The sequence below is a fragment of the Herpailurus yagouaroundi genome, unplaced genomic scaffold (genome assembly GCF_014898765.1).
Source record: "Herpailurus yagouaroundi ecotype Mexico unplaced genomic scaffold, PumYag 428, whole genome shotgun sequence".
NCBI classification, from domain to species: Eukaryota; Metazoa; Chordata; class Mammalia; order Carnivora; family Felidae; genus Herpailurus; species Herpailurus yagouaroundi.
The window spans coordinates 6,136,424-6,159,834 of NW_024412645.1; the positions used below are offsets into that span (position 1 = coordinate 6,136,424).

Consider the following 23,411-nt stretch of genomic DNA (forward strand, 5'->3'; position numbering starts at 1 on the left):
GGTATCTTTTAAAGAAAATAAGATGCAGGGGCACCTGGGTGGCTCAGCTGGTCGAGCGACTGACTCTTGATTTCAGCTCAGGTCATGATCTCATAGTTCGTGGGTTCAAGCCCCACCTCGGGCTTGCACTGGCAGTGTGGAGCCTGCTTGAGATTCTCTCTCTCTCTCTCAAAAACAAATAAACTAAAGAAAGAAAAGAAGATGCAGATATACAGATACAAGTCAAGAAACACCAAGGATTGCCAGATGTCACCAGAAGCTGCGAGAAGGAAGGGTCCTCCCCTAGAACCTTTGGGGGAGTGCAGCCCCTTGGAAACCTTGATTTTGGACTGCCAGCCTCCAGAGCAGGACAGAATAAATTTCTGCTGCTTTAAGTCACCCAGATTGCGATTATTTGTATACTCAGAAAAGCCTGAGCCGACCCCTCAGAGAAACTACATGCCCCAGACTTTCTTCCAAGTATCCTGCTCCTCTCCCCGACCCCCGCCCTGCCTTGCAAGGTTCTGACCCCTCTTTCAGCTCATAAACTCCCAGAGAGAAGGAATCTTGGCTGCCAGGTTCCCTGCAGCAAACAGCTCAGAAACTGGCCCACAGCAGCCATCCAGTGGTATTTTCCAAATGAATTCATTTGACAGATGCACCAAGGGAGGCTCAGAAGTCAAGGGACTCACTCAAGGTCATGCTCCAAGGAGAGGCAGGGACCGGCAGGCAGACTGCTGGCCTCCCCACTGGAGATCCGAGGAGCCAGGATGCTGATCCCCATCCCACAAGGGCTTGGGCCCTGCAGAAGAGGCTCCCTCTCCTCCCCTGACTCCCCCAGGGGCCAGGCCTATACCCTCTGGGCTCTGCACCTGACCAAGAGCTTGACCTCTTTGGCAGGGACCTGTCTCAGCTCAATGAACCTGTAGATAAATGCTTTGGTCCTCTGAGTTTCTGGGGCCACTGTGGGATGAGGGATGCCCCAGACTTGGGCTACAGGGAAGTTCCAGCGATGACCATGCAAGAAAGTGGCCTTGCCCGCCAGGACCCACACTCCCTGTCACCCGCCAGGCTCCCTACCTCACACCCTCACTGCCTGACTCTGCATTTACAAAGCACGGCAGGCATGCAGTCCCAGGGCTGGACGTTAAATAGCACTGACTCACAGGAGAAAAATCGGTCCAGCCAGGAGAAAGTCTCTACTGGGTCTACACTGTACTTAACACCTTCTGCAACACTTGCTCATTGCCCTTTTTAACAGAGAGCAAGGCTTCCGGCTCAAAATCCATAAGGGATGGCAGCATTTATGTAGTTGGAACCTGAAGACACTGTCTGCTTTCCTTTGTCTGTATTCTTTTTTTTTAATTTTTTAATTTATTTTTTATTTTAGAGAGAGAAAGCCAGCATGAACGGGGAACAGGGGTGGAGGGAGGGAGAGAGAGAGAGAGAGAGAGAGAGAGAGAGAGAATCCCAAGCAGGCTCCACACTCATCGCGAAACCCGACGCGAGGTTCGATCCCACAACCTTGGAATCAACCTGAGCTGAAATCCAGAGTCGGACCTCAACCAACTGAGCCTCCCAGGCACCCCGCCTTTGTATTCTCAAAGTAAACTTCTACTGATGTCCAGAGATACTGCGTTTTCCGATATACAATAACGACACAAAGTATTAATATTTTATGCTATTAAAACATCAGGCGAATAATAACACGGGAGGCACACAGCAAAAATCAGGATGGTGTGTGAATGACAGAGCTTGAGGGCCTCGGCACTCATTCATTCATTCACTCACTGACTCATACATTCATTCACTCGCTCGCTCAAGCACAGATGTAGACACACACACATCTGTGATAAATCCCTGAGCTCTAGGCGGTCAAGGAATATGTTACATGGCCGGGCCTCTTGGGCCAGGTGCATATAAGAATCACCTGGGGGGATGGATTTCTATCTTAATACAGATGCTCAGGCCCCACCCAGACCCAGAGTGTGGAGCCTCTAGACCAGAGAGCCAGCACCTATATTATTTAAAGCTCCCTGGAAGGTTTCTTCCAAACAGCCAAGTCCTGGGTACTCAGTGGCTACTTCTTCCCCAGCGAGCCAGGAGCTGGGTCCATCGTGCCTGGAGAGAATCCTGGAAGAATTAAGACCCAGGCCTGATGCATTTCTTCCTAAAATGACACATGCCGGAGCATGCCCTGGGTCAGGGCATATTATTTCCTTAGCATCTAACCCAGGTCAGCCCTTTATGGGGCCCTGGGTATGTCCTGTGAAACCCCACACCCCCAGGGGGGGGGGGGGGGTATGTGCAAAATATTTCCAGAAACAAAAACGAAAACAAAAACCAACAACAACAACGAAGCAGAAAAGAACAAGATCTGGTGTGGCTGTGGAGACCCTGGCACTCTTTGCATGCCCCTGGTGGGAACACAAAACGGCACAGCTGTGTGGAGGACGGTATGTCGGTTCCCCCAAGAATTAAAAATAGAATCGTCCCAGGATCCAGCAATCCCACATGTGAGTATCACCCAAAGGAATTGCTAGCAGGGCCCCAGAGAGATACGTGTATATCCATGGTCACCGTAGCATCGTCTAGTCGCTCAAGCGTGGGAGCAACTCTGGGGTCTATCGACGCACGAATGGATGAACGAGATGTGGTCAATGCCCACGGGGGGATATCATTCGGCCTTAAAAAGCAGGCAGAGTCTGACACCTGCTGCAACATGGGTGAACATTGAGGACAAGATGCCAAGTGAAAGAAGTCCACCACAAAATCCAAATACTGTATGATTCAGACGCACCTAGAATAAGTACTCAGATCGCTGGAGACCATAGGCAGAATGGTGGTAGCCAGGGGCGGGGGATGGGGGGATGGGGAGTTAGGGTTTAAAGGGTACAGTTTCCATTTTGGAAGATGAAGAGTTCTGGAGACACAGGGTGGGATGGTGGCCAGACCACGTGAATGTATTCAATGCCACAAAAAAAATGGAGATGACAGATTTCTGTCACTATGTTTTTCACCACAATTTAAAAATAAATACATTCTTTTAAAAAACCTGGTGCCAGGACCCGGTCTTGGCACGCAGCTACCTGGGTTCACATCCCAGATCAACTACATGCTGGCTAGGGGGCCTTAGGTGGGTTAATGTGCTTGTCTGTGCCTCAGTGGCCTCATCTGTAAAATGGGTATGAAAATCATGCATGCCTCACGGGGCCGTCGGGATGATGAAGCGAATCAGTGTAAAGTGCTCAGCAGAGGGCCCAGTTCACAGCGTGTGCTCCATGTGTTAACAGCCACGTTACGGCAGTGGTTGGTAGTGTTACCATTCCCCTCAGTACCCTGCTGGAGCTCTGAGGTCTTGGAGAACACCCCCGTGACCATGTGGGTCCAGGGGGATCAATCTTTGGCCTTGTAGTTTGTTTAGTATCAGGTGCCGCTTATGAGTAAGGAACAGACTACGTGCCGCATGCGGGCAAGTGCAGAAACCAAACTCGGTGAGGACAGAGGTTAATGTGGTGCGAAGTAAGACGTCCCCGCCCAGAGCCCTCTGCCCTTGGTTTGCTGGGCGACGCAGGCCAACTCTCTGCCCTCTCTGGGCTTCAGCGACCCCTGCTCCTCCAGCCCCAGCCTCCTGGGAATCTAAGGATGAGAAGCCAAGCCCTTGGTCCCAACAATCAGCGCACCAGACCCCTGGGCCCCACTGGAACCCCAGAGGTGGGGTGAGGGACGACGGATGCCCCCAGGGAGCCACAGGGTTAGAGTATCTCTGAAACATTCAGGCCTTTCTGTTCCTGCCCCACAGGCTCCAGGCCAGACCTGGGAACCATTCTCTGGGATTGAGTTGGGGTGGAACCCCCCCGCCCCCCGCGCCCCCCCCCCACCGTCCGCGAACCAGCCTCACTCGGGCCACTGGCCTTGACACAGAGTCCCTGGCCTTAGGCCCAAACATCTCATCCTAAATCCCCGCAGGAGAAGCCCCGCTGAAACACACCCCCAATGTTGCATGATCGTCCAATAAATGCACACAGATATGTTTGATGCTGATACTGTGGAAGCATTATTATTGTCATTACATTAATAACAGTCCTTACACCAGCTGTCAAAGAATACCCAGCGTCAGCGTAAGAACAACTCCACAGGCAGTGTGTCCGTTCGCCCTCACAACGGCCTGGCACAAGGCGAGTCTACAATCGTTCCCATTGTACGAACACGGAAACTGAGGCTGAGGATTCAACTTCCCCGGAGTCACACAAGCAGCAAGCGGTGAAGACAAGACCTTGAACCCAGACTTGTCTGCTACAAGACCCCACCTGCTCCGCTCTATCCTCTTCCCCAGTGGCACAGCCATTTATCGAGTTCCCATACTATGTGCTCGATCCCTCAACGGCCCTTTGAAGGAGGCATCGCTATCACATGTGACTTGTCCAGAGGCGAGACCGGAACTCGGGTCTCTCTGTGGAGCGGTGGTCATCCTCACTGGGCTGTGACTCCAGTGGGTCTCATCCCATTTCTGTCACCCCACCTCTGACTGGCAGGGTCCCCCAAGGCTTTGTCCACCCAGAGCAAGGCAAGGCAGGAAGGCAGCGAATGGCATTTTCCCTGCACAGCCCAGAAGGCTCAGGCCCACCCAGAGGCAGATGGCCACGGACCAGGCTGGGGGTGGATCCTGGCATGAGGGGAACAGATGGGGAAGGGGCCCAAAGCCATTCCCCTACCCACAGCGGTGCCGGGTGTTGAGAGCATCTTCATGTTTCAACCTGCCTGATGGGCTCTCCGCATCACCCATGGGATGCCCGAGGCTTGCGGGCAGCAGGTGGGCGTTCGGCCTCCGCCCAGACACCTCGGGAGCTTTAGCAAACCGCCCCCCCCAAGCCAGCTCACACCTGCTAGAGGGGGGCAGCATGGACAGGTCTCTCCAACAACGGTGGGGGGGAGGGGGGATAGCGAGGGGACGCAGGGAGGGTGTCACATGGCAAGAAGTATGAATTAAGAAGCTGGAATCCTGAGGTCTTGTCTCTGTTCGGCTGGGCTCCTAGCTGGCCGTGTGACCTTGAGCGAAACACTCATCTACCTCAAGCCTTTTGTTCCTTCCCCTAGAAAGGAAAACTTCCAAAGGAAAGGCACGAAAATCCAGACAGCCTTGTTAGGGCCCGGATCCAATGCCCGCCCCTGGGGATTCTGTCGTCTTGCCCCACAAATGGGGCGTTGCCAAATGGGGACCAACCCTCCCCTGGGGGACGCACCGGCTCAGCATTCCCGGCTGCGGCAGGGCCAAGCCCCTGGCTCAGGGCGGGGAGAGAGAGGACCCGGCTGCCGGAGGACCCCAGGACCACAGATTGGTAAACCTGTCCAGTCCCCGGCCAGCTGCCTCACCAGTACAGGCTGCTGGGCACGCCGGTGCCACGCGGCAGCAAGGGGAGCGTGGATGGTGCAGGGGAACCCATCCCCAACTGCTGAGTAAATAAACCAAAGTGCACCTCCTCTGCCAGTGAGTCAGCAATGTCGCTGCCGAGTGCCAAGGGAGGCCAGGGAGGCCAAGTGAAATGAGCAGGGTCTATGGGTCCCAGTTCTTTCCAGCCCAGCTGTGTTTCTTGGCTCACCTCCCTCTCTGAGCCTCAGTTCTCTCATCTGGAGAATGGGATCGACATCGCCCACCAGGTGGGGTCATCCGGAGGCCGTACCATATGAAACTGTGATACTGCAACGCCGTTTGACCTGCAAAACCAGTCCTCTCGTGTTTCGACCCAATATGTGGACAGGGACGGTGTGCAGCCCGAGAGCAGTCAATGCTGGCACAACTGAGCCCAACGGAATGTGCTTTCCTCATTCATGGGACAAGTGCCACTTCCCGTTGTACCCACTCCCAAACACAACAATGACACAAGCACACAGCTCACCTCAGTTTAGAAGGCAAGGTCCCAGGTACACCAGAGCAGGGACATGATACGCTACTAAATATGCTTTCTTTTATGATCTATTTCCACGTGTATTACATCAACTATAACTAGCCCATCAAACATCTTTACAATGTTTACTTAAGTTTAAAAGAAAAAAAGAGTCAGGGGCACCTGGGTGGCTCAGTGGGTTAAGCATCTGACTTCGGCTCAGGTCACGATCTCACAGTTTGTGGGCTCAAGCCTCGTGTCAGACTCTGTGCTGACAGCTTGGAGCCTGCTTCACATTCTGTGTCTCCCTCTCTCTCTGCCCCTCCCCTGTTCGTGGCCTGTCTCTGTCTCTCAAAAATAAACAAACATTAAAAAAAAATTTTTAAGTCAAAATGTGGTACGTCCATACAAGGGAATATTATTCAGCCATAAAAAAGGAATGAAGTCCTAGTACACATTATGACAAGGGTGAATCCTGAAAACCTTACGCTGTGTGAAAGAAGCTACTCGCGAAGATGACACATTGTATGACCCCATTTACGTGAAATATCCAAAACAGGTGAATCCTCAGAAACAGAAAGTAGATTAGTGGTTACCCAGGGCTGGGGTAATTGGAGGGAAGCAGGGAATGATGGCTAATAGGTACAGAATTTTGGGGTACCTGGGGTGGCTCAGTCAGGGGACTATGTGACTCTTGGTCTTGGGGTTGTGGGTTCAAGCCCCACGTTCGACGTGGAGATTACTTAAAAATAAAATCTGAAGGGGCACCTGGGTGGCTCAGTCGGTCAGGCGTCCAACTTCAGCTCAGGTCATGATCTCACGGTCTGTGGGTTCAAGCCCTGCGTCAGGCTCTGTACTGACAGCTCAGAGCTGGAGCCTGCTTCGGATTCCGTGTCTCCCTCTCTCTTTGCCTCTCCCCTGCTCATGCTCTGTGTCTCTCTCAAAAATAAACAAACATTAAAAAATTTTTTTTAAATGAATAAAATAAAATAAAAATCTTAAAAAATAGGTACAGAATTTCTTTTTATGGTTGTAACACTGTTCTGAAATTGATCACGGTGAAGGCTGCAGAACTCTGTGATACACTAAAAACCACTGAATTGTACACTTTGTAAAAAATTTTTTTCTTTGCATTTACTTTGATTATTTTACTGAAGTCTAACTGGCATATAACATCATAATTGCGTGTTCAACATAATCAGGTGTTCAACAAAATGATTCAATATACTGCAAAATGATCACCATGAGAACTCTAGTTAACATCCATCACCATACATAGCTACAAAAATTTTTTTTCTTGTGATGAGAAATTTTAGGATCTATTCTCTTAGCAACTTTCTAAAGGTTTATTTGAGAGAGACAAAGCATGTGAGCGGGGCAGGGGCAGAGAGAGAAGAAGAAGAAGAAGAGAGAGAGAGAATCCCAAGCAGGCTCTGCACCATCAGCACAGAGCCCAACATGGGGCTCAAACCCATGAACCAGGAGATCATGACCTGAGCTGAGATCAAGAGTCAGATGCTTAACCGACTGAGCCACCCAAGCACCCCTCTTAGTGACTAACTGCCCCCCCCACCCCCCCACCCCCCCACAAGCCTCTGCCTCTAGCCACTACCAATCTGTTTTCTGTATCTATGCACTTAGTTTGGGTGTTTTTTTTGTTTGTTCAGAAGTGGAAGATTTTTTCAGATTCCACATGGAAGTGAAATCCTATGGTATTTGTCTTTCTCTGACTTATTTCACTTAGCATAATGCCGTCAAGATCCAAATATGTCACAAATGGCTTTCTCTTTTACGGCTGAGTAAGTGGCTTTCATACCTTACCTATTGCAAACAATGCTGCAATGAACATGGGGTGCAGATATCTTTTTGAGTTAGGGTTTTGTTTTCCTCAGAAAAATACCCAGAAGTGGAATTGCTGGGTCAAACGGTATTTCTTTCTTTTTTTTTTTTTTTATAATTAACACACAGTATTATTAGTTTCAGGTGTACAACATAATGATTCGACGCTTCTATACATCACTCAGTGCTCATCAACATAGTATAGTCACCACCTGTCACAAAATGACATTATTACAATATTATTGACTATGTTCCCTAGGCTGTACTTTTCACCTCCATGATTTATGTATTCTATAACTGGAAGTTTGTAAGGTATTTCTATTTTTTTTTAATTTTTTTTTAACGTTTATTTATTTTTGAGACAGAGAGAGACAGAGCATGAACGGGGGAGGGGCAGAGAGAGAGGGAGACACAGAATCGGAAGCAGGCTCCAGGCTCTGAGCCATCAGCCCAGAGCCCGACACGGGGCTCGAACTCCCGGACCGCGAGATCGTGACCTGGCTGAAGTCGGACGCTTAACCGACTGCGCCACCCAGGCACCCCAGGTATTTCTATTTTTAATTGTAATTTGAATTGTATACTCCAAATGGATGAACTGTATCGTATGTGAATTATGTCTCCATAAAAGTGGTATTTTAAAAGGTGAGTCAAGTTCAAGAAGAGGGTTGACTGAGAGACAGTCCAGCTGGTACACAGATAGGAACAATTTTCGAGATGATACAAGAGTGACTGGAACTTGGGAAGCACCGAATTGGTAACGTTAGAGCTTCAAAGCACCAGCTGTATGTGGGTTCAAATGCCACCTCCCAAGTGGCCATAGGGGCTAATTAATGACTTTGCTTCTCTGGACCTCAGCGTTCTCATCTGGAAAATGGGAGCAACTAGAATTACTACTTCCTGGAGCCACCATGGGAACGAAGTGAGTTACCACAGTGTCTGGCGTCTCCTAGGGGATCCACACACGGCAGCATGGTTACCTGTCACCACCACTGAGGCTCACGGAGGGTGTGGGGCCTGCCCAAGGTCACAGGCTGGGAAAAGCAGAGCTCACAGTCTGAACCTCCGTCTTCAAGGCACACAAGTCCTACTTCCTACCCAGCCAGAGAGGCCTCGCCCAAGCCTGCCCCACCCAGGCTGGTTAAGTCTTTTCCCGAAAGCGAAGCAGTCAGGGATTTGCTGAGGGCCCGCCAGGTGACAGGGCCTCCCGAAGCTGCCAAAATTCCCCACAGTACAGCCCAGCGAGGGGGCAGGCGGGAGCCTAGCACGGCGCATTCAACACAGGCTCGCTGCCGTTATTATCTGGGCATCACGATCATTCGCTCCACTCATTGTTATTTTCACCCAGATTTTCTTTGAGACACGCCGGTCACTCACTGGACAAACATTTATTGAGCGCACCTCCTGTATGCCAGGGACCGTCCTGGGGACACGACGGTGAACGAGACAACGTTCCTGCCCTCCAGAGGGCCATAGGCCCAGAGAGGAGACAGACACTAGAGAAACGCATACAGAATCCTCAGACTGCAAGTTGGGTTATGTGCTGAGAGGGGCAAGAGTGGACAGGGGCGGGGCGGGGAGGGCTGCCCTCTACTCCCCTGCCACCATCCTCTCCCACCAGCAAGACTGCAGCCTCCTCACTGTCCTCCAGGCTTCCACTCTGCCTCAACCCCAAGTCAGTTCACTGCTCTGCAGCCACAAGAATCTCTTTAAAACCCAAACCCACATCCCACCATGATGGGCTTCCACACTGACCACAAACCCCACATCGCCCTGCACTGAACCTCCCCGCTTGCTTCCTCTGCTCCTTTGGTTCTTCCAGCACTTCCAGCTTGCTCCTGCCTCGGGGCCTTTGCACCTGTCAGTCCCTCTGCCCAGAACACTTCCCTCTAGGCTCTTCAGATAGCCCCTTTGTCACCTTTAGGTCTCAGCTCAGAGTTAATCTCCTCAAAGAACCACTCCCTTATTCCTATCTAAACCAGATACTGGTTTTTCTCATCACCTTCTATTTTCACTATTGCTCTTAACCACTAACTAAAACTGCCTTTTAATGAGCCCGTGTACCTCCTTCTCCCCACTAGAATGTCTGGCCCATAAAGGCACGGAATCCTGTTGTGTCTTCGGTAAAGAGGTGTCTAAAACAAACGGGTACTCGATAATTGCATGGGATGGATGGATGGATGGATGGATGGATGGATGGATGGATGGGTGGGCAGAAGAAAGGGTGAATGCGTACATGGGTGGATAAATGAATACACAACATATGCACTGATGGATGGGTGGATAAATTAATGGGTGGGTGGATGGATGGATAGATGGATGATTGGATGGATGGGTGGAAGAAAGGATGGATGGGTAGATACATGGATGGGTGGATATATGGATGGAAAGGGTGGATATGTGGATGCTCTATGTATGCACTGATAGCAGATTGGATGGGTAAGTTAATGGGTGGGTGGGTACATGGGTGGGTGGACAGAATAACATGGATGGGTACATATAAAGATGGATAGAAGAAGGGGTGGAAAAGTAGATGGAGGGCAGGTGGAAGAATCAATGGATGGCAAGATCCTTTGCGTGGTTCTGACCATGTGTTCACGAGTACAGCGTCCTGAGTCCAAATCCCTCATGAATATGGTTTTCTGAATGGGTGAAATGAGATAGAGCACGTAAAGCACGTACCAAGTGCTCAATAAACATTAATCTTACCCTTTTAGTTATAAGCACTGGAGTCTCTGTCTAGGTGGTTAACATTTTGACTGATTTTTGTAGAGTGTTTTCCGCACGTATGTTTTGCTTGTGTTCTACCACAAATCTGTATTGTTTTTGGTAATAAGAATCACTCTCTACAATAAATTCTATATCGTTTTTGTAATAAGTTCCGCCCACAGAGTTACACTTAGAGCTTAGCATCTCTCTCTAGCATCACCTTGGCTTTCAGTAGAAGGGAAACCCAGGGACCAGCTGGGATCCCGGCCTGGTTCAGCTGCCTACCCTTCCTCTACCCCCTCACACTAGACACCCCAGAAGCCGAAATTCCCCAGGATCGTTCTCCCCCTAGAAGCTTGTCAAAGAAACCTCTCTGGAAACAGTGGCACGTGAAGATGACAGCCTGCTCAAGGAGACACCCAGGCCATGGCCCAAGCCAGGAGCGCACAAGGCCAGGTGACCTCCCAACACCGTCTACAAGCCAGCCCCCTTCCTCCATGGTACACCCCTCCAAAACACAGTTTCTGGGTGCAAATTCAGTACCACATCCTACAACAACAGCCAGATGACACTCTTCCAAATTTGGGAGAGATTTGGGATGTGCATTTTATGGGTACAATATTCAATCTGGAGAATCCGAAGGGCACTCCCAAGATTCAAGGGCCATTCAGAGCAGTGGAGGTGAGGGAACAGGGCCTGGGGGGACCACTACTAGGGGGGAGGCAACAATGACATCAAGCGGTGGTTTTAGGATCAGCCCCAGAAGAAGACCCACCCAGGCAGGTGCTTCAAATTACAAACGCTGGGTTGGGGTGAGTTGTCTGCCTCTCATACAAACAGCTCCCGAGAGCACCAGCAAAAATAATAGTCACCACTATGACACCACTTTTATTGACCACTTACTGGGTGTTGAATGTTTTCTCACACAGATAAAGGTGTGGAGCTCTGGTTAAACGTAGTCCCAAGCAACGCGGAATCAGACAGCAAGACAGTAGTATTATTGGCAATAGCGACTACAATTTATCATGTCTTATTTCTTTGAAGAAACTTTTAATGTTTATTTATTTTTGAGAGAGAGACAGAGCACAAGCAGGGAAGGGGCACAGAGAGAGGGAGACACAGGATCCGAAGCAGGCTCCAGGCTCTGAGCGGTCAGCACAGAGCCCGACGCGGGGCTCGAACCCACGAACCGTGAGATCCTGACCTGAGCCCAAGTCGGAGGCTCAACCGACTGGGCCACCCATGGGCCCCGCGACTACAATTAATTACAAGGATTCAGTGTGATGACCGCAGCAAGATCTTAGCACCAGATGTGCTCAGTCAGCATTTTTGTTATAAACATAACTAAATGAAGACGATTCGGACGAGGAAGCACGAACTGTGTGCCTGGTTGTGCCAGGGGCCTTTACACACTGTGTCCCAACAACTTTATAAGGTGAGACCTATTAGCCCCGTTTTACAGACCAGGCAACTGAGGGCAGATCAAGTTGTCTAACTTCCCCTTGGTCACAGAGCAAGTAAGGGGCGACATCACTTCCCTCCATGGGTATCACCAACCCTAAACTCACCTCTGAATACCATTAACCCGCTCTCTGGCTCTCCGGGTCCCACTGGTGTCCAGGTGACTCCTTAGTTTTCAGACCTTCTTAGAGGTATCCACCTGACCCTGCCTCTTGTTCCAGGTGTGGCTGAGCCCATCCTGAAGCCACAGCTGCAGCCAGAAGAGGAGGAGGAGGAGGAGGAGGAGGAGGAGGAGGAGGAGGAGGAGGAAGGGTTCCTGCTGAGCTCATTTTACAGGGGCCTCTTCCAGCCCACTGGGACCATCTGCCCGCTTTAACTTGGACAATGCTCAGGCCCTGGTGGGGACAGGGAACATCCCTGAGCGATAAAGATAAAGATAAAGATAAAGATAAAGATAAAGATAAAGATAAAGATAAAGATCAGGACTGGCTTGGAAAAGCATCCAGGGCGCTTTGTGTGGGCCCAAACACCCGGCCCAACCCCCGTTCTGAGCAGCCCCCACGTCTGAAATGAAATTGAGCACCGCTGGGCACTCCCCGGAGGAGGTGGCCTGGGGGTCCCCCAGCCTGATGTCCGAATCCACCAATTGTAGACTGCGACCTTCCCGGAAAGGCGCTCACCGCTCACAAGAAAAAAATACGCATACGTATAAAATGATAGCTAGTAAAAATTATGCATTTGCTCTCTGCCAGGCACCTCTAATCCCCTCACATACATTAACTCACTGAATCCTCACACAGCCGCACTTTACAGAGGAGAAACTGAGGCTCAGGGAGGGGATGTGACCTGCCTAAGGCCCCACAGCTAGGACATCGCAGAGCCCGGATTTGAACCAATCCACCTGAGGATAAAGCCAACGTTCTGAACCCCCAGATTACGGTGCTGACATCTTTCAATCACATGTACATATGCATCATGTGTCTGACAAATCTAAAAATCATTCCTCAGGGGCCCCTGGGTGGCTCAGTCGGTTGAGCGTCCGACTTCGGCTCAGGTCATGATCTCACTGCTCGTGGGTGTGAGCCCCACATCGGGCTCTGTGCTGACGGCTCAGAGCCTGGAGCCTGCTTGGGATTCTGTGTGTCTCCCTCTCTATGCCCCTCCCCTGCTCATGCTCTCTCTCTCTCTCTCTGTCTCTCAAGTATAAAATAAAACATAAAAAAAATTTTTTTTTTTAAATCACTCCTCAAACTATTACCACTGGCTACCTTAGAAGTCGGATCATGAGTTCTACCTTCCTTTTGGTTTATCTGTATTTTAAATGTTCAACAGTGAGGGGCGCCTGGGTGGCTCAGTCGGTTACGCATCCAACTCTTGATTTCAGCTAAGGTGATGATCTCACGGTTCATGAGTACAAGCCCCGCATCGGACTCTGCGCCGACAGCCCGGAGTCTGCTGGGGATTCTGTTTCCCTCTCTCGGTCCCTCCCCACCCCCTCTTCAAAAATAAATAAATAAACATTAACAATAAATACACGTTCAATAATGGAAAAACGTATTATAATGTAAACGTATACAGTGTAAATGTATTGTAATGAGGACAAAAAGAGAATAAAAATTATTCATCTGGAAAATGAAACCAGAGCCACTTGACAAGCAGTAATCTCAAGCCACCACAGGCCAGGTGTGGAGGTGAGCGCCCTATAAGGCAGAAGGACCCACCAGCCATAAACCAGAAGCACTCCAGAGAGACAGATGCACACAGTGGGGGCTTTACCTAACATCACCATTCACCCGACAGGATGGACACCGACTCGCCTTCCACCCCACGTTCACCCCACGTTCACACGAGTGACCTCGTTCAGAGCTCCCGGCCAAGCTGGGAGGAAGGTGTCGGCATCCCCGTTTCACAGGTGTAGACACTGAGGCAGAGAAGGGAAGCCACTCCTGTGGCTGGTGACAAACCTGGGCAGTGTCTTCAGGGGGCTGCTAAGGTCCACGGGAGAGCCACCTTTGGGGATGACTCAGGCCTCGGAACAGGAACTGGGGGACACCCGGAGAACCCCCTGGGAGCCCGGCTGACCCCAACGGAAGCCGGGGCAGAGGGCTCACACTTGTTCTGCTGGCTCAGCCGGCCTTCTGGGCACTCCAAAAATGCCTCCGAAGCTTTTCCAAAGCTGCCCCCCACTTCCAACAAAACCCCCTTTGGAATGAACGGAAAGAAGGAAAAGCAGAGGGGCTGTGACGCGGGCAACTGGACGAAGGCGATGCCAGGAGGCACCGTCACTGCTTTTCCGGAGTTAGTGCCGACCGCGACCGGGCACCTGTCGCCTCTCCAAGAAGAAGGTGGCGTCTGCTGGTCCCAAAACTTCCTTTCGCATCCAACTCCTGGGTGCGTCACGGGAAACAGTCTGGCTTCAAAGCTGACAGAAGGGGGGGGCCAGGAGACCAGCACCCCTTGGGCCCCTGCCTGCACTCACCATCACACCACCCTCTGCCTCCTCTTCTCTCTCCCTGGAGAGGGCAGGGGCCGCGTCCCAGGCAGCCCTGAGACCCAGGGCCCAGCACGGGTCCGGGTGCACAGTGGGCACTTAGCAAAGGGCAAAGCTGGAAATGATCGACCATCCCAGGAGAAGGAAAGAATGGCGCTGGACATTCCAAGGGGAGAGAGGTGATTTCCCACGGGGTCAGCCGGAGGTGGGGAGAAGGCAACTGGCTGTCTTGAGTGTTATTAGGGGGAGTCTGGGTGTGCAGGAGGCAGGCCTGAGGTCAAATCCAGACTCTGCCACTTTTACCTTATGCTGAGTGAGTAAGGGGCTCTGGGAGCTACCCATCCAGGTCCCCCTCTCCTGGTGAAAGAGGCCCAGAGAGGGACAGGGGCCTCCTCGAGGACACACAGCAGAGAAGCTGGTCCTGGAACGCCGAGTCCCAATTTCCAGCCCAGAACCCATGTGTTCTCTCCCATGACCTAGGATGCCCTCACGTGCCAAGCACAGTCCCCAGCATGCAGGCAATCAGTTCCAGAAACAAAGACAAGAGTTTCCAGGGCTGGGGCCTAAAATGATCTTGGGCAGCTTTCCAGGCCAAAGGGCCCTGGGAGTTCCCTGACCAGTCATGCCCCGGCCCGGCCCTGGGCACAGGGCAGGGCTCAGCGGGCACAGTGCCCACCAAGGCCCAGGCTTCAAGTCCGGGCAGGTCAGCAGGTGCGAGTTCACACGGTGACCTCGGTGTACCCAACATGCCCGCTGGCGTCCCCTTCTGCTGGGAGGCCCCGCACCCCCCGGGTTTCCTTCCCCCAGCAGCGAGTGCCGTACCACCCCACAGGTAAACAGGCCAGTTCCAGAAAGGCCTTTTGTCACTGAGGCCGCAACACACAAAGAAAATAAATATAAACAGAGTCGGCTGGGTGCTGCAGCCTGATCTGGAGCCTTTGAAAATACAGCTGGGTCCCCAGTGGTGGTGGGGGGTGGGGGGGGGAGGGACACGCCAATGACATTCACGCACAAAGGGGCTCCAGTGCTCCCTGCCTGCCACTAGCTGGTAGCTGTGGGCAAGGCGCTTCACCTCTCAGCTTCCTCATCTGTAAAATGGGACCAACACCAGCACCTTTCTCCATAGGCTGAAGAGAGGATACAGGAAAGGAGCAGATAAAGTAATGTACAAACCCACGTGTCCCACGTGTCCTGGAATACAAGGAGTCCATCCAAGCTGCTGTTACCATTATTGCTACCATCGCTATTTCTGCTGCTACTCCAAGCAAGAGAGACTTACGTTGTGATTTATAAAGCAATTCCTGGGCTTCGCAACTCACACACATTTGTTTTAAAAACCCCAAGCTGATCTTGTACGGGGAAGGGCTCCTGTGTTTCAAGTGCCTACTATATGCAGGAGGCTTCGTATACAGTCATCTTACCCAATCCCACAAGGACCCCCACACGGAAAATCGGCTCAGACGGGCCAAGTCATTTGCCCAAAGTCACGCAGCAATGACATGATGGAGAGGCGACAGAATTCTCAAACTGTCCCGCTCTGTCCTGCTTTATCGCCAGGTGGGCAGCAGCGGGCGGGGGTCAGGACACAAGAGCTGCATCCTCCCTTCCCAGTAGTGACCCTTGGGCACGCGACTCCCTCTCGGAGCCTCAGTTGTCTCTCCTGTAAAATGGGGGCATGAGAATGAAATGAAACACTGATGAGCACGGTGCCTAGGGGGGGAATGAATGCTCTCTACTTACTGGTTTTATTTTACTACAACTAGCATCAGTGTGCCCAAAGGCCAAGTCTCAGCAAGTAGAGGAAAGGCAGCCTCAGTCATCAACCCCAAATTTCTGAAGGCACAGAGGCCCGGGCAGAAGCCACCTGGCTCACACAGGTCAAAAGCTGTCCTTTCCCACCTCCGGTGACATCCTGGTCTGTCTGAGACTCACCTCATGGATGAGGAAACGCTCAGAGGGGTGAAGTGACCTGCCCGGGGCCACACAAGAATCCCATGTGTGGGGCACCCCAGAATCTCTACCTCCCCCACCCAGTTTTCTGCAGAAACCCAACCCCTGACACCCAGCAGACTCCCAGTTTCTCCACAGCCAGGACCCTGCACACGATCCACATAGGACCAATGTTTATTGTGTGAATGACTGAAAGAGTGAGAGAGTAACCTGTCACCCTGCGCCTAGCTTGGGTGGCCTCCACGAATACTCATAGCCATGGGCTGCTGAAGCCTGCCGAGTGCCTCCACCGCCAGCAGTGTGGATATCCCTTAAACGAAGAGTTTCCAGGCCTCTTTCCTGGCCGGACTGCGGCTGCCCCAGGTTTGGGAGCACAGCATGGTTGGCAAGGCACCTTGCCCCTCGCCAGCAAGTAATGCCTGCCCTGGGGAAAGAAAGTCATGTGAACAGGGACCCATTCACAGCCCTCCTCTGGCTGCAGCAGAAGGGCCAGGGCACCTGCTCAGAAGCAGAGGTCCTAAGAGCATCTCTCTCCTCACTCCCTTCCCCCAAGGCCCTGGGGGTCCCCAGGACCAGAAGCAACCTCCCTGGGCCTTTGCAGACTAACGATAATACGAGATAATACTGACGGTAACAGCTGATGCCTGTACATTCATGGCGCGCGCTGTGTATCAGCCCCTTTAATGAGGCAGGAGCTCGTGCCATGCCCATTTCACACATGAGGAAACTAAGACCTAAAGGGGCCAGCTGCCTGGCCCAAAGCCGCTCGCTCAGCTGGAGAGTGGTGGCGCTGGGATTTGAACCCAGGCAGTCTGAAATGCAGATTCCCTGCGATAGTCCCAAGGGGTATTGGGAAGAGCCAATTCTGCAGAATTCCTCATTCCACCCCTGGCAGGACCACCTCAGCTCCACGCTCACAGGCACCAGGTGCTTCTCCTCTACTTCATCCCAACGGTCACAAGCACGGACCCCACATCCACTTTACAGACTGGAAAACTGAGGCTCGGAGAGGTAATGAGACTGGCCGAAGGTCACATGGCCCACAGGGGGCAGAGCTGGGATGTGAATGTGAACCTGACCCCTCCGAGGCTCCCCCTGGCCTCAGTGTGCTCACCCACTCCACGGGCCTCACTGGTAAGTACCACAGCTTGAGGAATGGTAAACCAAATCCAGAGCAAGACTCACCTTTGGGACAGTCATGCCCCACGTTCGCACCTCATGTCACAGACACGAAACATCTCCTTATCCAATACCACGTGTGAGCCTCACAGCAGCTCTGCCGGAGAAGGCATATCATTCCCACTTTCCAGATGAGCAAACTGAGGCTCAGAGAGGTGAACTTCCTGTCCTGGGTTATGAAGTCTAATCAGGTCTCCTTAGGCTCTGATGCATCCCACACAAATCATGTGCCACGGTTCTCACCGCCCCGCTTCTGGACAGACCCTCCACCCAGACTCCATCCTGCCCCGTCAGAAACCTGACTGTGACAGGTTATTACTGCTCAGAAAATATATACTCACTCCCTCTCAGCCTCCACTGGGGGAGTATACGTCTCTCCGCCCGACGTTGGGCTTGGCCATGTGACTTGCTTTGACCAACAGAAGAAGGACGGAAGGGACACCCCAGGTTCCTAGTAGAGGCTTTCGGAGGGCCCGCTGGGGTCCACTGAGCTCCTGAGTCCACCACCAAAAAATGGCTGCCACCATCAGCCTGGGCATCAAGATGAAGCCACACAGGGCAGACACGCACCCAACTCAAAGCCTGATGTCCGGCCTGGCCGCCCAAGCCCAGTCAAGTTCAGTTCAGCCATCCGTTGACCCAGGAACATGGAACACACAGTGTGCCGTTAAAGGCCACTGCAATAGGAGAGATGCTTGTTACACAGTATTACCATACGAAAACCTGACCAATGCAAAATCACATGTTTCTAGAGAGAAGCAGGTGGACTTTTGTGTATAATAGGCACATATCTTCCAGGACACGGTCCCCCGCAGGTTGGATGAAAACCCAAGGGCTGCAAAGTATGCTGCCTGCAGGGACTATCACCTTCCCTACTGTCACGCCAGATGTTATTCCCATGGCCACCAATCAGAGTCATCCACTGTTCCCTCCCTCCGATATATGCCAACAGGTTCTCTCTCCCACAGCCTTAGGAGGAATGTGAAAAGATCAACAGCTCAGGAGGGAAACGGGGCAGGCAAGATCAACATCCCAAACACCCTTTATTCCATCAGCTCCACATCCTGGAATCTGTCCTGCAAGACTGCAATGCAATGGAATGCAAGAAGCGTGCAAAGACACAGGAACAGGGATGTTGATTACACCACTGTGTGCCACAGCAAGAACCCAAACAACTCAATGCCCATCCACAGAGGATCTGTTCAACAACTAATAGCACCTTCAGGCTTTGGGGGTGTTGTTCAGCTTTTTAAGAGTAGGGTAAGTCCAAACATTCTGAAATGGGAACATATCCAAATCTATTTTTGATTTATGGATGAAATTCTTTGTTTTATAATTGCTATTGTTAAAAGAATATGTCTACACATATTGATTCATTTGTTTATTCCACAACTGTGGGCTGAAGAAACAAGCGAAGACAGGGTTGCTGCCTTCTTGGAGCACAAAGTCTAGGGGGAGGGGGCAACACCCCTCTACCACAACAAGTAACAAGGAAAGGAAGAGTAGCAATCAACACATATGGAGCACTGACCATGTGCCAGGCCCTTCTCATTTACTCAGCTCAGCAACCCTCACCACCCACAATTTACCCCTGGTTACTACCGAGGGCACTGGGGCTCAGAGAGGTTAAGTCACCTGCCCAGGGTCACCCAGCCGATACGTGGCAGAACTCAGAGTCAATTCCTTCCATGCGGCTCCAGAGTGAACATAAAAGTAACTCAAGATAATCGGCAGAGGGTGATAAAGGCTGGCAGGGGGGACTGGCTTGCCACTTAAAACAGTAGCATTTGGCCATCTTTGAAGTTTCTGGTGTGTTACATGTTATTTTCACAATACAAAAAAATGTATATATGCAGCAAATGTATGTGTGTGTAGCACTTCTGACTCAGTGATGCAAATATCCAAAGATCACGCTTTGAGGACATATTTATAATAGAGACAAGGCTACAGTACATTTCAAAGGTCCATTAACTGAGCAATTAACAAAGGGAGCAGTGATAACTACCCTGTAGAAGTCAATCCATAATCATCTGCATACCTGTCTCCCTTTGCCTCTCTGCCACTTTTCCCCCCATGTGATCGACCAGATTCCTGAGGAGTGGATTCCTGAGGGCAGAAGCTCTTTTGAACTGCCACATACAATGCTCGATAAAATATTCATCACACAAAGGAAAAAAATGTGCGTGCATGTGTGTGTGTGTGTGTGTCCCTCAATTGAAACAGTGTATCAGCATCCTTTTAAGTGATAAGAGTTCGAGGGGCACCTGGGTGACTCAGTCGGTTAAGCATCTGACTGCAGCTCAGGTCGTGATCTTGCGGTTCGTGAGTTCCAGCCCCACGTCAGTCTCTGTGCTGACAGCTGAGAGCCTGGATCCTGCTTTGGATTCTGTCTCTCTCTCTCTGCCCCTCCCCCACTTGCATGAGCCTGCACGCGCGCACTCTCACTCTCTTTCTCTCTCTCCCAAAAAGTAAACAAACATTAAAATATTTTTGGTAAATAAATAAATAAAAGAGTTTGAGTAGCGGGAGTGGATAGGACTCCCCCAAGGCTCACTTTCAAAAACTGCAAAATCAAGGGTCCCCAAAACAGGCATCGCCCAGGTTTGTCGTGAAAAATAAAAAAAGAACAAAGAGTTTAGCCCAGAGCCTGGCACACAGGAAGGGTTCAGTGAACAGCAAGTATTCTGATGTGTTCTGTGGTTTACTTACATTCTCTCCAATCATCCCATTTCACAGAGGAATAAACTGAGGTTTTAAGAGGGAAGTGGCTTGTCTGGGGTCACACTTCTATACGGATAGGTGAGTGGGGCAAGGAATATTGAACTCCTAGACAGTGATCTTCCTGCCCTCTTTTATATCCCAAAGCTGGCAAAGCCTTCCTGCTTGAATACTTAGGGAGTGGCCGGGGGTGTAAAGAGAATTTTTTGTTGCCGATGGTCTTTCATTCATTCATTCAGCACACTCTGTGTTCTGGGCATAGCAATTAGCATGCGATCCTCTGCTTAAGCTATGCCTTTGCCTGCTGCTCCTCCTGCTTGGAATGTCCTCTCTTTGCCTCCTACTCATCCTTCAAGACTCAGCTCAAGTGTCACCTGTGGCTGCCCAGCCCCCCCCCTCCCCCCCCCCCCCCACCAGGTTGGGAGAGGCGCTGCCTGCCTGAAACACATCCCGATGACAAGCTATAAAGATAATAATCATACCCATGACTTAGTGAGCACGGACCGGTGCAGACACTGTGCCTGGCACTTCCAAGTACTGCCTCGTTGAACTCACAGAACAACCCTTTGGAGTGAGGGGAATAGCTTATCATGAGCCCATTTTACAGATGAGGAAGTTGGGTCTCGAAACAAGAACGATGTCCCAGACCACAGCCAGGAAAGGCCCGACCAGGGTTTGCCCCCAGTAATCCTCCCCTCTCCCTCCTTTCTATCCCTGCCTCCTCCTGGAAGCCTCCCTGGGTTTACCCCTGCTGCACCCTGACTCAACCTCACCACCCTGAGGCCTCTGTACTCAACCTCACAGACTCCGAACATCCACAAGTTGCAATTTGGAAGCAAGTTCAAATCCCTACTCTGCCACGGTGACTGGCAGAGACCTTGCCACATTACTGATTCCCGCATCTATGAAATGGGAATAACGAGCCCCGTTCCCTCACACAGGAAGGTGGTGAGTTCGAGTGTGAAGTCCCAAGGACCTGGATGTTTATGTCCATCCCTGGGCAGGCAGACAAGGGGCACTCAGAAAGCCTACCCAGCTGCTACGCCTCCAGGAAGGGGTCTGCAACCGAGTGGCTCCCTAAATAGAATCCTGACCAATGTCTCTATGCAAGTTCAGACAACGTCCACCTCTCATCTGGATTTTTCGGGCACTCTCACTGGTCTCTCAGCCTCCTCAGAAAAGCAGAGCAAGCTTCCCAAAACACACATCTGACTCCATGCCCCTCCTACAGAGAAACATCCACAGCATCCCGCAGCCCTGGAATAAAGTCCAAACCCCTGGGAATAGTGAACCTGGCCTCGGCCAGCATCTCCTGCCAACACCCCATGCTCCCTCCTGTGTCTTCAGGCCGTTCTGTTCCCTTTTTCTGGCCCATAACACCATCCTCGTCCTGCTGGCAAGTTCTCCAAGAAACTAACCCCCCTGACCCCCATTCCGCTGCATGCCAGAAGGCAGGCATCACCCCCTCTGCTTATTATCAGAGCTCTCCCCTCCAGACAATTGCCTCTTTTCACCAGGCTTTACCCCTCAAGGTTATGACTGCTAGCCTCCTCTTTGACACAATGTCTTGAAATATTTATTGCATGTATGCATGCACGCACGAATGAATGAATGAAGTATATTTAAAATACTCCTCTGGGGTTCTTTTTCTGAATTGGTCAAGAGATGTATTCTGGAGATGGTGCGAGGGAATATATGTTCAGGATCAGACAGTGGCCTGTTCCATTTTCCCGCCAAGGTCAGCCTTGAGTAAAAGCCCCCGGTACCTCCAAGGTGGGGGTCCTCCACCTTCAGAATCTGGGGTGTGGTTGCAACCCCCACATCAAGAATCAGCACGGCTGCCTCAGGGCCACAGCTAGAATGTAATGCCAGGAGGGCAGATCCTAACTTGCCCTGTGTCTGCCACATAGTAGGTACTCAAATACACACACTGGTTGACTGAATCAGCGGCCTCGTGTGTCCAGCACAGGAACCTGGCACTTCTCTTGGGTAACTGCGCCCTCGTCAAGCACGCAAATCCTTTAAAAAGGATTCCCCTTAGAACCACCAAGAGGGCACTGGTGTCTACACAACTCCCTTGGGAACCGTCCCAGGGATGAGAAGCCAGTGTCTAGAGGTGAATGCGTGTTTGTCCAGGAGCCTCCATGGATTGGGAAAGGGGAAAGCTGAGCTAAGGGAGAAGCCTCGTCCAAATGCCCTGGTTACCGATTAGCCAAACTCCAGAGCTTCTCTCTCTGCGAGGGGGATCAGAGGGGCAATAAACCCCTTTGGAGCAAAGACCAAGTTAACCATCTCTCTAATCCTGCAGTTTAAAAAGACAGCAAGCTGCCTTTCTGGAGCTTCCCCTGGGATACTGTATGGGAAGTACAGGGAATGGGGCACGGGAAAGAAATGGCCACAGAATAAGAGCCCACTTATTAAGTACAGAGTCCCTGTCTCATACCGATCACACCTATTAATCCCACCGGCCACTCAGAAGACTTTGATCCCCCTCCCAATCCGACCCCATTTTGCTCCAAGGGGAGACGGGGCTCAGAGAGGTTAAGTGTTTTTCCCAAGGTCACAAAGAAGCTGCAAAGAAAACGCTCTTCCTTTGTGCAACAGGTACAGCCCTTTCCCTTCCAAAAGGTAATGGCTGCTCCTGGGTAGAGAAAGTTCAGCGCCGGCCGGCAGGAAGCCCAGGCCACCTAGGCGGCGCGCGGAGGTCACGCACCCCGCTACAGGACGCGAGCGGGTTTCAGGGCGCGGCGCCCCGGCTCCGAAGCCAGTGTGTGCCAGAAGGGTGTGGAGAGGTCGGGCTCGGGTGGGGGTCAACGGGCTACTTCCCTTCCCAAGAGCCCCGCCTGTGGCTCCGGGCGGCGCCACCAGCAAGATGAGGGCCTTCCGAGCCAGCCTAGGAGCAGGGGGGCTGAGCCTTAATCCCATCAGGGCGCCTCAGCCCCGGGAAGGCGCGCGGAGGGGAGCGCAGGCCCCGCGGGGAGGGCGCGTCCGGAGCCCCGGCGCCCGAGGGGCACCGCGCGCAGCTCTCTCCAACGCCCCCGCTGCCTGCAGAATCCTCTCGCCCCGGGCTCGGCCTCGCGGACACCCCCGTTCCCCAGTGCCCACCTCCGGGCCTCCAACCCGCACGGACGTCCAGATCCTAGCCGCTCCAGACTGGGTGCCCCGGATCTCCGGCGATCCCCCAGCTCCCGGCTACAAGATTT

General features: G+C 51.9%; 1 protein-coding gene across 2 annotated transcripts in view; it reads right to left on the reverse strand.

Annotated features, from left to right (window-relative positions):
- Positions 1 to 23,411, reverse strand: part of KIAA1671 (KIAA1671 ortholog) — a 199,693-nt gene extending 176,282 nt beyond the window's left edge. For both annotated transcript variants that reach the window (XM_040463820.1, XM_040463818.1), the window contains exon 1: positions 23,314 to 23,411. The gene's annotated coding sequence lies outside the window, so the exon portion shown is untranslated. The remainder of the gene's footprint in view (positions 1 to 23,313) is intronic.